At 45.6% G+C, this 13,023-nt stretch overlaps 1 pseudogene; it reads left to right on the top strand.

Annotated features, from left to right (window-relative positions):
* The first annotated feature begins 316 nt into the window (after nucleotides 1-316).
* LOC123067526 (uncharacterized) overlaps nucleotides 317-13,023 on the top strand; it is an 88,512-nt pseudogene continuing 75,805 nt past the window's right edge.

The raw sequence follows: 13,023 nt of genomic DNA, 5'->3' as shown, positions 1-13,023 counted from the left end.
AAATACTACTACTCCAAGATGACTGCACATTCCTCCTCAACTCCTCATCCACAAAAACAAACAAGTCATTCATTGTCGTTCCCTTGCGTCTGCCATGACCAGCGTGAGTTCTGGGTCGAGAGATTACTACCAGGGAGAGGCGAGTATGGAAGCGGAAGCACGAGAGATGTCCCGCCTCGCCGTGAAAGCAACCGACATGTCCCGCCGCGTGGCCGTTGTAGCACCGAGGCCCCGCTGTGCCGCCGAAGCAGCACAGAAGTCTCGCTGCACCATCGATGCAGCAGACTGGTCCGCCCGCGCCGCGGAAGCAGCAGAGATGTCCCGTCGTGCTGCGAATGCAGCAGATATGTCCTTCCGTGGTGCGGTGACCTGGGAAAATGTCTCGCGGGTAGGCAAGGACTCTCACAGGCGCATGTGCGCTATGGTCGATGACCTGATGGGTCAGATCTCCGACTGGATGAAGCAGCAGGATGAGATGAATGCCCCATTTAAAAATGCTATCAGCGTCAGTCGGGGACTTGGCGAGAACAAGGCGAAGCTCCGCACCGAGCGCGACCTGCTGAGGGCAAAGATCGCTGAAATGACAAAGCAACACGAGGAGACCACTGCCTTCTTGAAGAGGACCGGTGTCATCGCCAAGAAACTTATGAACGAGAATGCCATGCTCCGCATCGAGCGTCAAAGGCTGGTGGAGGAATCCGTGGATGCTCTCAAGAAGTGTCTTGAGGACACGAAAAAGCTCATCACCACTCGCCGCAGGAACTAGTCACCGCGTCCTGCAGCAACACATCAAGAAAGTAGAGATTAGCGAGCCAGATCGTTGTCTTCCTTCTTCTTTTGCTCTTGTGTATTTCGGGCGTTGCCGCATGTGGCCTCCTTAATTATCTTCCTAAATATGTAAGACAATTATTATCCATTGTCATCATCCTTATATTCATCAGTCTTGCTATAAGTCGCGGTCGATGCTATGTAGGTCCATCGGATCTTACATCAAGATCCATGCAAAACTTTATTTTCAGATTTTCTTTTTTCTCTCTTAAATCTCAGTCAAGTGAGACATAGTCACGCCATAAAACAGGGGCTCGAGCGCCATTAATGGAGACGTTGGGAGGGAGGTGGGCGGCGGATAGAGGTCAAAGGGCACGCGCAGGGGTATGATCGCACGCTTCCCGTACTCAAATAGCTACCCCGCACGGCACCTCCTATCCAATAAAAAAGGGGACGTGTGGCGGCACGTAAAGGGTAAGTAGAACGCCCAGGGTTTCAATAATACTTGTGTGTTTCGATTTGTAACGTGACGACACTTGTTCCAAAATGACTTTGCTGATTGTTAATATGCGCCTCCGCAAATCGGAATTTTTTTTTACCACAGCATGTTGGTGCCATGTCATGAAACCATGCCAGGTTTCATGATTTTCAAGCGAGTTTTGGATTTACGAAAATTTTAAAACCAAGTTTCTCGATGTTTTCGGCTGAGCCAAGACGCCCAGATGTTCAAATTCCATTCCCACTTCTTGCATGGGACCTAGAAATTCGCCCAAGTACACATAAATGATTTTTCAACTAACTTTGGCGCACTGGAGCATGCGCTTGTAGTTCAAATTCGAATTATGTGCATTAAATGCCTGGAAATTCAATTAATGTAGAAAAAAGGCCAAACGAACCTGGAATAATTCCAAAATTTAGCACGAAATTTCTATTTGGTCTAAGCTACATGTGTAAAAAAATCAAGGCGGGAGAAGGCAGTGTATGTCATTTCGCACATGGAGGTGACACGTTCCCTCTCGAAACCACAAGCCTTCTTCAGAGAAGCTACAATTTGCAAGAAGCTTACGCCAAAATTTGTCCCAGTTCAGCCAATTTTTTCACCACAGAATGCTGGTGCCATGAATTGACACCATGCCATGTTTCATGATTTTCAAGCGAGTTTGGGATTTATAGGAATTTAAAAACCAAGTTTCTCAATGTTTCCGACCGAGCCACGACGCCCAGATGTTTGAATTTCATTCCCATTCTTGCATAGGACCTATAAATTCACCCAAAGACACACATGTGATTTTTGAACAAACTTTGGTGCAGTGGAGCATGTGCTTGTAGTTCAAATTTGAATTATGCACATTAAATGTCTAGAAACTCAATTAATGCATAAAAAACCAAACGAACCCGGAATAATTCTAAATTTTAACACGACACTCATGTAGTTGCATGTTCACTGTAGATAAATGTTCTAGCAATTCAAACACCATCCTTTCCCTCCGTAACACCATTTTATCTTTCAAAACATAATGAAAAAATCAGGTATACCACAAATAGTTTACTAGCCAGAATCGTGTGGGATGCGATACTCATAAAATATCTTGGCGCACCGTCTTGTCTGGCTTACGCAGGAAGCTTCATCATCTACAGTCCATCGCCCGCACTTGAACCACACTTGCGTGCCAGTTTCTCGCGGCATCGAGCGAATTTTTTCTGCCACCGTGAAAATATCTATCTCCCCGCCCCCTCCCTCCCACCAAAAGCCACATTTCCATTGTCCCTCCTTGCTTTCCAAGTTCAAACCTTCACTGCTGCTTACTGGCAACTCAGCCTCCTCGCCGGTGAACCTTGTTCTTGCAGTGCCGCCTCCTCACCGGCTACCCTTCTTCCTGCAGCGCCGCCTCCTCGCCGCCGACCCTTCTTCTTGCAGCACCGCCTCCTCGCCGGCGACCTTTCTTCTTGCTGTGCGGCCTCGTCGATATGGTTAGGTTATCCACACCCCACCCACACCATCCTCCTCCTTCCCCGTCACACATGTCCCGACCGATGGTGCGACACCTTTCGCTGAAATCACTGGCACCATCCTCCAGTTAAGCGCCGCCCACAGCCATTTTTCACGCAGTATAACATGGAGCTTAGTAGCATCTGGTAGCGAAGAAGCAAATCGCGGCCGCACGCGTGGACGAGGTCGGTATGGCTGTCATGCGTGCCGACCGCCAGATCTTGGAGGAGCACCTCGTCTTCGAGGCCACTGTCGACACTGCCACGCGGTTGTCTACTTTAAAATACAGTTCATGTCGTTTCCTCGAGGCCACCGCCAGTGCCTTCTAGTGATTTGTCCTCTGTAATGTTAATATGCAATCTGATATTCTGAAATGTAATGTTCAGTTAACAATTTAGTCCAACAATTCCTACATTTCGTAGTACTGTTCTCAAGCATTCTTTGTTTAGTTAACCGTCTTACCTTCTAGTACATGTCTCTATTCTGCAATGTCGTGCTCAGTTTACTGTTTTGGTTCATTTGGTCTGCTGTCCATTTAACTCTTTGGTTCAAATCTGCAATTTGATTTTCATTTGTTGTGGGTACAATTTTGTATTGTTATGCATGTGAGAAATAAATCGAATTTGGTTGTACTCAATACATATTCTACTGATAGTATGGCAACTCTCAGTTAACCTGATCAAGATTTCCTTATATGTGTTGCAGGGAAACAATGGGAGATACTACGGTTTACCATCGAGGTTTTCTCATGCATGGTCCTTCCGCTAATAGTGCATTATTGTGCAGTTGCAGGAATTATTCTAATATTTAGGTTTCTTACAATTTGGTCTTGCACATATAGGTCCTAGTGTTAAAGGCTTAGTCCCACTGTTCGACCCATTTTGCATATGGGGAAATGAGATGTGCATGAATATCAGTCAAGTCAAGAAACTCAGAAAGATTGTTAGGATGAAGAAACTTGTGACGAATAACAACATGATCTATTTGCACAATGAAGAAGACATCAGTCAACTATAGGATTGTACTAAATCTTTTACCTTGTTTTCACCCCTTGCGCCATTTCAAAATTTATAACCGCGATTTATGCATATCTTTGTTTTCAGTACTTTTCAAAGCAGTTCACCAATGATTACCTCTCAAACCACTTGCATGGCAAGAGGCGAGGAAGGTATTCATTTAACACCCAAAGTACAATATTGAAGTTTTCCTGAAGAGGACGGAGGTTGGGCTGGCAATTATCCATAGCCACTGTCCTAAAGTTGCAAGGACATTCAACATCACTGAAGGCTCAATATTCGCCTTCCGCTTCTGCAGTTTCCCAGATGAGATTCATATGTCTATTTACCGTATATGATGCTACTTTTCCAAAGGTTTTCGATGTTGCATGTCAAACTTGGTGTTGTTGTGTAATGGCGTAGCTAGCTCTATCCCTCTTTGGTGTAACTGAGTGCTGAAGCTATATGATGTAATTCAATTATGAAATCCTGGTTGTCGTTATACGGATATGAAATATCTGGTGTTTTATAAGAAATGTCAATTTGATTACTACATGAATTATCAATAATAGGCTAATTACCCTGCTTATTGGGGTTTTCTATTGCAGGCGGTTACTTAGATACCAGCGTGGGCGATGAAATAAAACAACCCACCTGGTTTCTAGAAAGTAGGCATGTTGGATGAACTAACAATCACACACGGCTTCCCGCAGAGAACTGTTTGTGTTAGGCCACCTTGCAAAAATGTTTCCACACACAAAAATGTGTGTGATATACATACGAATGGAAACATTTTTCTGGGATTCACTGTCTGGGATGTACATACGAATGGAAACGATTGGGCTTCGATGCCTTGCCCGATCGCACGCGAGCTCATTTTGCCCTCGCTTGTGTGGCTGGAGGGCCTATCCCTGACGGTTTCTAGGTCGTGTAGGAAGGACCCCCCTATCGCACACACTCACTAGACGACAGTTTAAAAGTCCGTCGCGGAAAGGGGGTAAAAACCGTTTGTTTAGCAGGTTTTTGCACCAGTGCTCGAACGCAAGACTGAAAGCACGACCTCTCCATAGTTTGCAAGCGTTCGGTCTTCATGATTCGACAACGCTTCACCATCCATAGCTAATCATCACTGGAGAATTAAAGGGAGAAGATTAGAACCACAATGGGCTTCTAATTATGAGGACTAGCACTATAAAAAAAGACACATCCGTGACATTTTGGGCCGAACGAACTTTTTTCTGTCATGCTTATGACACTTCTGTGACGATAATTGTGACAAAACCCGGTATCATCGTAGATGTGGTGGGCTCCTACTTCTATGACAAAAAATCATGACAGAAAATGGGCTTTTTATTCTGGGCGGGTTGGAGACGTAGCTGCATGACATTCTTTGGGCCGTCCATGATGGAGAAACCCATGGTAGAAGTGAGGGCGAGGAAAATGTCGGGGATTCCCGGTTACGGTGGGTTGTCGGGTGAGGGAGTCCTGGATTAGGGGGTCCTCGGACAGCCGGACTATATGCTTATGTTGGACTATTGGACTATGAAGATACAAGATTGAAGACTTCGTCCCGTGTCCGGGTGGGACTCTCCTTTGCGTGGAAGGAAAGCTTGGCAATTCGGGTATGTAGATTCTCTTCTCTGTAACCGACTCTGTGTAACCCTAGCCCCCTCCGCTGTTTATATAAACTGGAGGTTTTAGTCCGTAGGACAACAACAATCAAAATCATAGGCTAGCTTCTAGGGTTTAGCCTCTACGATCTCGTGGTAGATCTACTCTTGTAATATTCATATCATCAAGATCACTCAAGCAGGAAGTAGGGTATTACTTCCATAGAGAGGGACCGAACCTGGGTAAACATTGTGTCCCCCGTCTCCTGTTACCATTAGCCTTAGACGCACAGTTCGGGACCCCCTACCCGAGATCCGCCGGTTTTGACACCGACATTGGTGCTTTCATTGAGAGTTCCACTGTGTCGTCACCATAAGGCTTGATGGCTCCTTCAATCTCCCACAACGACGCGGTCTAGGGTGATGTTTTCCTCCCCGGACAGATCTTCGTATTCGGTGGCTTCGCACTGCGGGCCAACTCGCTTGGCCATCTGGAGCAGATCGATAGCTATGCCCCTGGCCATCAGGTCAGGTTTGGAAGCCTGAACTACACTGCCGACATCCGTGGAGACTTTATCTTCGACGGATTCAAGCCCATGACAGGTGCGCCCTAAAGTCGCGATGAGCATGACTTAGATCTGCCATCGGACGTTGTTCGGGAGATCACACCTGCAGCTGCCCCGGCTTTAAATCCAGAGCAGATCATGCCATCCGAGGACGGGTGTGTGAACCCCGCCAGGGAGGCCGCACACTCAGCAGCGATAGAGCCGAACACAGATCTCAGTTCCAAAGAGGTCTGTGTCCTCCGACCCTCGGACTCGTCTCCAGCCATAGGCTCCGAACCGCGTGCATCTGTGCCCATCGGACCTAACTGGGCACCGATCATGGAGTTTAGCTCCGCGGATATCTTTTAGCACTCGCCTTTGGGCGATGTGCTAAACTCACTAAAATCTCTCTCCCTGTCAGGAGACTCTTGGCCGAACTATGTCCAGCTTGAGTGGGAAGCGGACGACGAAGGAATTCGTTACCCACCCACCACCCACTTAATAGCCACTGTCGACGACTTAACCGACATGCTTGATTTTGACTCCGAAGACATCGACGGTATGGACAATGATGCCGGAGAAGAACAGGAACCACTGCCCACAGGGCGCTGGACAGCCACCTCATCATATGATATATATATATGGTGGATACACCCAAAGAAAACAATGGCGAGGATCAAAAGGATGCAACGGAGGGTGACCCTCTTGAGAAGCAATCTAAGCACCGATGTTAGAGGCGCCGCTCTAAACCCCGCCATAGCAAAAATAGCGATACCGACACAAGAGACAATAGCACTCCGGATGATGCCGAAGACGAAAACAATCCCGCCCAGCCAAGCTTCGAGCAAGCCGGACGGGAGGATGGGCAAGCTAGCCCTGATGAATAGGCAATGGATGAAGACTCGAAGGATGACAATTACGTGCCCCTCTCCGAAGACGAGGCGAGCCTCAGCGACGAAGAATTTATCGTGCATGAGGATCCTGTCGAGCAGGAACGCTTCAAGCGCCGACTTATAGCCACTGCAAAGAGCCTGAAGAAAAAATAGAAGCAGCTTCAAGCTGATCTAGATCTGCTAACTGACAGATGGACTGAGATCCTGGCGGCCAAGGAATATGGACTTGAGCGCCCACCAAAAGCTACCCGAGGCGCAGGTTGCTACCTCAATTCGAGGACGAGGCACTAGAGCCTATACTACCAGCGTAGGATGCGGCTGATCGACCACCTCGTGGCCGAGACAAAGCGGTATATCATCCCGAACACCAGCCCGCACCCCATCGCCAAACAAACAAAAAGATGTAGGCCCGGGGCTACACGCATGACCTGGGAGATGAATTGAAAAACAAAGTAGGACAATCAAGATCGATCTACGGATCGTGGGGGCGTGCCCCAACGCGTGAGGATGACTGCCATGCCGGATATACTAAATACAAATCCATCCGGGCTGAATACAGCAGACCAGTCTCATCCGAACTGCGTCACGATGTAGCCCAGTGTCGGTGTCAAAACCGACGGATCTCTGGTAGGGGGTCCTGAACTGTGTGTCTAAGGCTAATGGTAACAGGATGCAGGGGACACGATGTTTTACCTAGGTTCGTGCCCTCTCGATGGAGGTAATACCCTACTTCCTGCTTGGTTGATCTTGATGATATGAGTATTACAAGAGTAGATCTACCATGAGATCGTAGAGGCTAAACCCTAGAAGCTAGCCTATGATGATTATGATTGTTCTTGTCCTACGGACTAAACCCTCTGGTTTATATAGACACCGGAGGAGGCTAGGGTTACACAGAGTCGGTTACAAAGAAGGAGATCTAACATCCGAATCGCCAAGCTTGTCTTCCACGCAAAGGAGAGTCCCACCCGGACACGGGACGAAGTCTTGAGTCTTGTATCTTCACGGTCCAACAGTCCGGCCAAAGTATATAGTCCGGCTGTCCGGATACCCCCTAATCCATGGCTCCCTCAGTAGCCCCTGAACCAGGCTTCAATGATGATGAGTCCGGCGCGTAGTTTTGTCTTCGGCATTGCAAGGCGGGTTCCATCTCCGAATACTCCAAAGTAAGTCTCGAACACTTAAATCATGCCCGGCTCTGCAAGACGATTTTCACATGCCATCGTAGAGAGAACAATATTCCAAAAATATAATCTGCTGACATCTTTAGATAACATGACATCACACCATGGCCGAGTCATTATTGAACCGTCTTCCCACAGCCGGCCACCGCACATATTGCGAGGCGGTTTCCCGGGCAGTCTTGTCGAAGCAGAGATCGTGTTCCCCTTATCACGGGGCTTTCATCAATATGGGCGCGGGTAGCCCAATCATACCACCAATCACGGCGAGTGGGGAATGAACAGGTTCCACCAGGCAAGTAGGGAGGCGCAAAAGTTTTTATTGCCTCTATAAAGAGATAAGGCCTCTTCTTCTTTACCCACGCCTCTCCCTTCTGCTCGTCCATTCCCCTTTGCTCGAGCCCTAGCGCCCAAGCACTCGTCTCCTCCACCGAAAAGAGGTTCTCCGAAGATGTCCGGATCTGGAGCAGGAGGCAAATGGATGGCCTCTACCGTTCAGGAGAAGGATATCAAAAAACTTCGAGAGGCCGGGTACCTGGCCAAGAAAATCGTCCACCGTCTTCTAACGGCGGGACAGATCGTCCCCAATCCGGTGTTGGAGATATGCCCTAGAGGCAATCATGTAAGATGATATTTCCTATGTGTTTATGAATAAAGATAGTCCTTGGACATTATCAATGATGTGTATTGGCAAGTACGTGACTTTTTTGTGGGACTATGCATTGTATGGTGACTGTCCTAAAAGGTCCCTAGTCGAAAGGGCTGTGTGGATGCGCAGCCGACTAGACTAGCATATGACACGGTCGATGGCTTGGTCGCACTAGCCATGGAGCATTGGATGCTAACCGGATAATATGGACTTGGAAAGGTCTGGTCGGATTCAACGTAGTCCGATCCAAGTCAAGATAAGGTCCGAGTCGGACAGACCCAACTATGAGACGCAGCGATATGTCATCTGTGAGTCTCTAGTAGAACATACATTCTATATCCTAAGACCTGAGCTGACGCATGTACTCCGGATGGTGACAGACTTGCTTTGGGCCGACCAAACGCTACTCCGTGACTGGGTAGTTACAAAGGTAGGTTTCGGGTTTGTCTAGTCCCATGCTGCGAGACATGCTCGAGCAAGATGGGATTTGCCCCTCCGATCAGGAGAGATATACTCTGGGCCCCTCGTGTGATCTGACCAGGATAAGTGCTACCTCTTGAGCACTGCGTTGGATTTCCCCGAAGAGGAGAGGATGATGCAGCAAAGTAGCATAAGTATTTCCCTCGGTTTTTGAGAACCAAGGTATCAATCCAGTAGGAGACCACGCACAAGTCCCTCATACCTACACAAAACGATAGCTACTCGCAACCAACGCGATTAGGGGTTGTCAATCCCTTCATGGTCACTTACGAGAGTGAGATCTGATAGAGATGATAAATAATATTTTTGGTATTTTTGATAGATAGATGCAAACTGGAAAGTAAAAGGCAAAGTAAAATCAAAGCAAGTAAATAAAGCGATAGAGATTGATATGATGAGAATAGACCCGGGGGCCATAGGTTTCACTAGTGGCTTCTCTCAAGAGCATAGATATTCTACGTTGGGTGAACAAATTACTGTTGAGCAATTGACAGAATTGAGCATAATTATGAGCATATCTAGGTAATGATCATGTATATAGGCATCACGTCCAAGACAAGTAGATCGAAACGATTCTGCATCTACTACTATTACTCCACTCATCGACCGCTATCCAGCATGCATCTAGAGTATTAAGTTAAAAACAGAGTAACGCCTTAAGCAAGATGACATGATGTAGAGGGATAAATTCATGCAATATGGTAAAAAACCCATCTTGTTATCCTCGATGGCAACAATACAATACATGCCTTGCAACCCTTTCTATCACTGGGTAAGGACACCGCAAGATTGAACCCAAAGCTAAGCACTTCTCCCATTGCAAGAACTACCAATCTAGTTGGCCAAACCAGAAGGATAATTCGAAGAGACTTGCAAAGATAACTCAATCATACATAAAATAATTCAGAGAAGATTCAAATATTTTCCATAGATAAGTTGGATCATAAACCCACAATTCATCGGTCTCAACAAACACACTGCAAAAAGAAGATTACATCGAATAGATCTCCACGAGAGAGGGGGAGAACATTGTATTGAGATCCAAAAAGAGAGAAGAAGCCATCTAGCTACTAGCTATGGACCCGGAGGTCTGAAGTAAACTACTCACACTTCATTGGAGGGGCTATGGTGTTGATGTAGAAGCCCTTCGTGGTGGATGCCCCCTCTGGCGGAGCTCCGGAATAGGCCCCAAGATGGGATCTCGTGGATACAGAAGGTTGCGGCGGTGGAATTAGGTTTTTGGCTCCTCTTCTGATCATTCAGGGACACGTAGGTATATATAGGAGGAAGGAGTACGTCGGTGGAGCAACAGGGGGCCCACGAGGTAGGGGGCGCACCCTCCACCCTCGTGACCGCCTCTGGCACTTCTTGGAGTAGGGTCCATGTCTCCTGGATCACGTTCGGTGAGAAAATCACGTCCCCGAAGGTTTCATTCCATTTGGACTCCGTTTGATATTCTGTTTCTTCGAAACACTGAAATAGGCAAAAAACAACAATTCTGGGCTGGGCCTCCGGTTAATAGGTTAGTCCCAAAAATAATATAAAAGTGGAAAATAAAGCCCAATATAGTCCAAAACAGTAGATAAAGTAGCATGGAGCAATCAAAAATTATAGATACGTTGGAGACGTATCAGGCATCCCCAAGCTTATTTCCTGCTCGTCCTCGAGTAGGTAAATGATAAAAAAGAATTTTTGATGCGGAGTGATACTTTGGCATAATTTCAATGTAAATCTTCTTAATTGTGATATGAATATTCAGATCCGAAAGATTCAAGACAAAAGTTCATATTGACATAAAAATAATAATACTTCAAGCATACTAATCAAAGCAATCATGTCTTCTCAAAATAACATGGCCAAAGAAAGTTATCCCTACAAAATCATATAGTCTGGCTATGCTCCATCTTCCCCACACAAAATATTTAAATCATGCACAACCCCGATGACAAGCCAAGCAATTGTTTCATACTTATGACATTCTCAAAACTTTTTCAATCTTCACGCAATACATGAGCGTGAGCCAGGGATATATCACTATGTGGAATAGAATGGTGGTTGTGGAGAAGACAAAAAGGAGGGAAGATAGTCTCACATCAACTAGGCGTATCAAAGGGCTATGGAGATACCCATCAATAGATATCAATGTGAGTGAGTAGGGATTGCCATGCAACGGATGCACTAGAGCTATACGTATATGAAAGCTCTACAAAAGAAACTAAGTGGGTGTGCATCCAACTTTCTTGCTCACGAAGACCTAGGGCATTTTGAGGAAGACCATCATTGGAATATACAAGCCAAGTTCTATAATGAAAAATTCCCACTAGTATATGAAAGTGACAAAATGAGAGACTCTCTATCATGAAAATCTTGGTGCTACTTTTAAGCACAAGTGTGGTAAAAGGATAGTAGCATTGTCGCTTCTCTCTTTTTATCCCATTTTCTTGTTTGGGCCTTTCTCTTTTTTTGGCCCCCTTTTTTTCATTTTTTGTCCGGAGTCTCATCCCGACTTATGGGGGAATCATGGTCTCCATCATCCTTTCCTCACTCGGGACAATGCTCTAATAATGATGATCATCACACTTTTATTTTTCTTACAACTCAATAATTACAACTCGATACTTAGAACAAAGTATGACTCTATATGAATGCCTCCGGCGGTGTACCGGGATATGCAATGAATCATGAGTGACATGTATGAAAGAATTATGAACGGTGGCCTTGCCACAAATACAATGTCAACTACATGATCATGCTAGCAATATGAATGGTGACTTTGCCACAAATACGATGTCAACTACATGATCATGCAAAGCAATATGACAATGATGGAATGTGTCATAATAAATGGAACAGTGGAAAGTTGCATGGCAATATATCTCGAAATGGCTATGGAAATGCCATCATAGGTAGGTATGGTGGCTGTTTTGAGGAAGGTATATGGTGGGTGTATGATACCGGCGAAACGTGCGCGGTATTAGAGAGGCTAGCAAAGGTGGAAGGATGAGAAAAAGTGCGTATAATCCATGGACTCAACATTAGTCATAAAGAACTCATATACTTGTTGCAAAAATCTAGAAGTTATCAAAGCAAAGTATTACGCGCATGCTCCTAGGGGGATAGATTGGTAGGAAAATACCATCGCTCGTCCCCGACCGCCACTCATAAGGAATACAATCAATAAATAAATCATGCTCCGAGTTCATCACATAACGGTTCACCATACGTGCATGCTACGGGAATCACAAACTTTAACACAAGTATTCTTTGAATTCACAACTACTTAACTAGCATGACTCTAATATCACCATCTTCATATCTCAAAACAATTATCAAGCATCAAACTTATCTTAGTATTCAACGCACTCAAAAGAAAGTTTCACATATCTTGAACACCAAGTATATTAACATTAAGCAAATTACCATGCTATTAACGACTCTCGAAATAATCTAAGTGAAGCATGAGAGATCAATAGTTTCTTTAAAACAAATCCACCACCGTGCTCTAAAAGATATAAGTGAAGCACTAGAGCAAAAATTATCACGCTCAAAAGATATAAGTGAAGCACTATGAGCAAAACTATCAAGCTCAAAAGATATAAGTGAAGCACATAGAGTATTCTAACAAATTCCAATTCATGTATGGCTCTCTCAAAAGGTGTGTACATCAAGGATGATTGTGGTAAACTAACAAGAAAAGGTGCAAATAATACATGACGCTCCAAGCAAAACACATATCATGTGGTGAATAAAAATATAGCTCCAAGTAAATTACCGATGGAAGTGGACGAAAGAGGGGATGCCTTCCGGGGCATCCCCAAGCTTTGAATTTTTGGTGTCCTTGGATTATCTTGGGGGTGCCATGGGCATACCCAAGCTTAGCCTCTTGCCACTCCTTGTTCCATAATCCATCAA

The sequence above is a fragment of the Triticum aestivum genome, chromosome 3B (assembly GCF_018294505.1).
Source record: "Triticum aestivum cultivar Chinese Spring chromosome 3B, IWGSC CS RefSeq v2.1, whole genome shotgun sequence".
NCBI classification, from domain to species: Eukaryota; Viridiplantae; Streptophyta; class Magnoliopsida; order Poales; family Poaceae; genus Triticum; species Triticum aestivum.
Note: the sequence above shows the minus strand (reverse complement) of the source record. Positions and strands in the feature narration are given on the sequence as shown.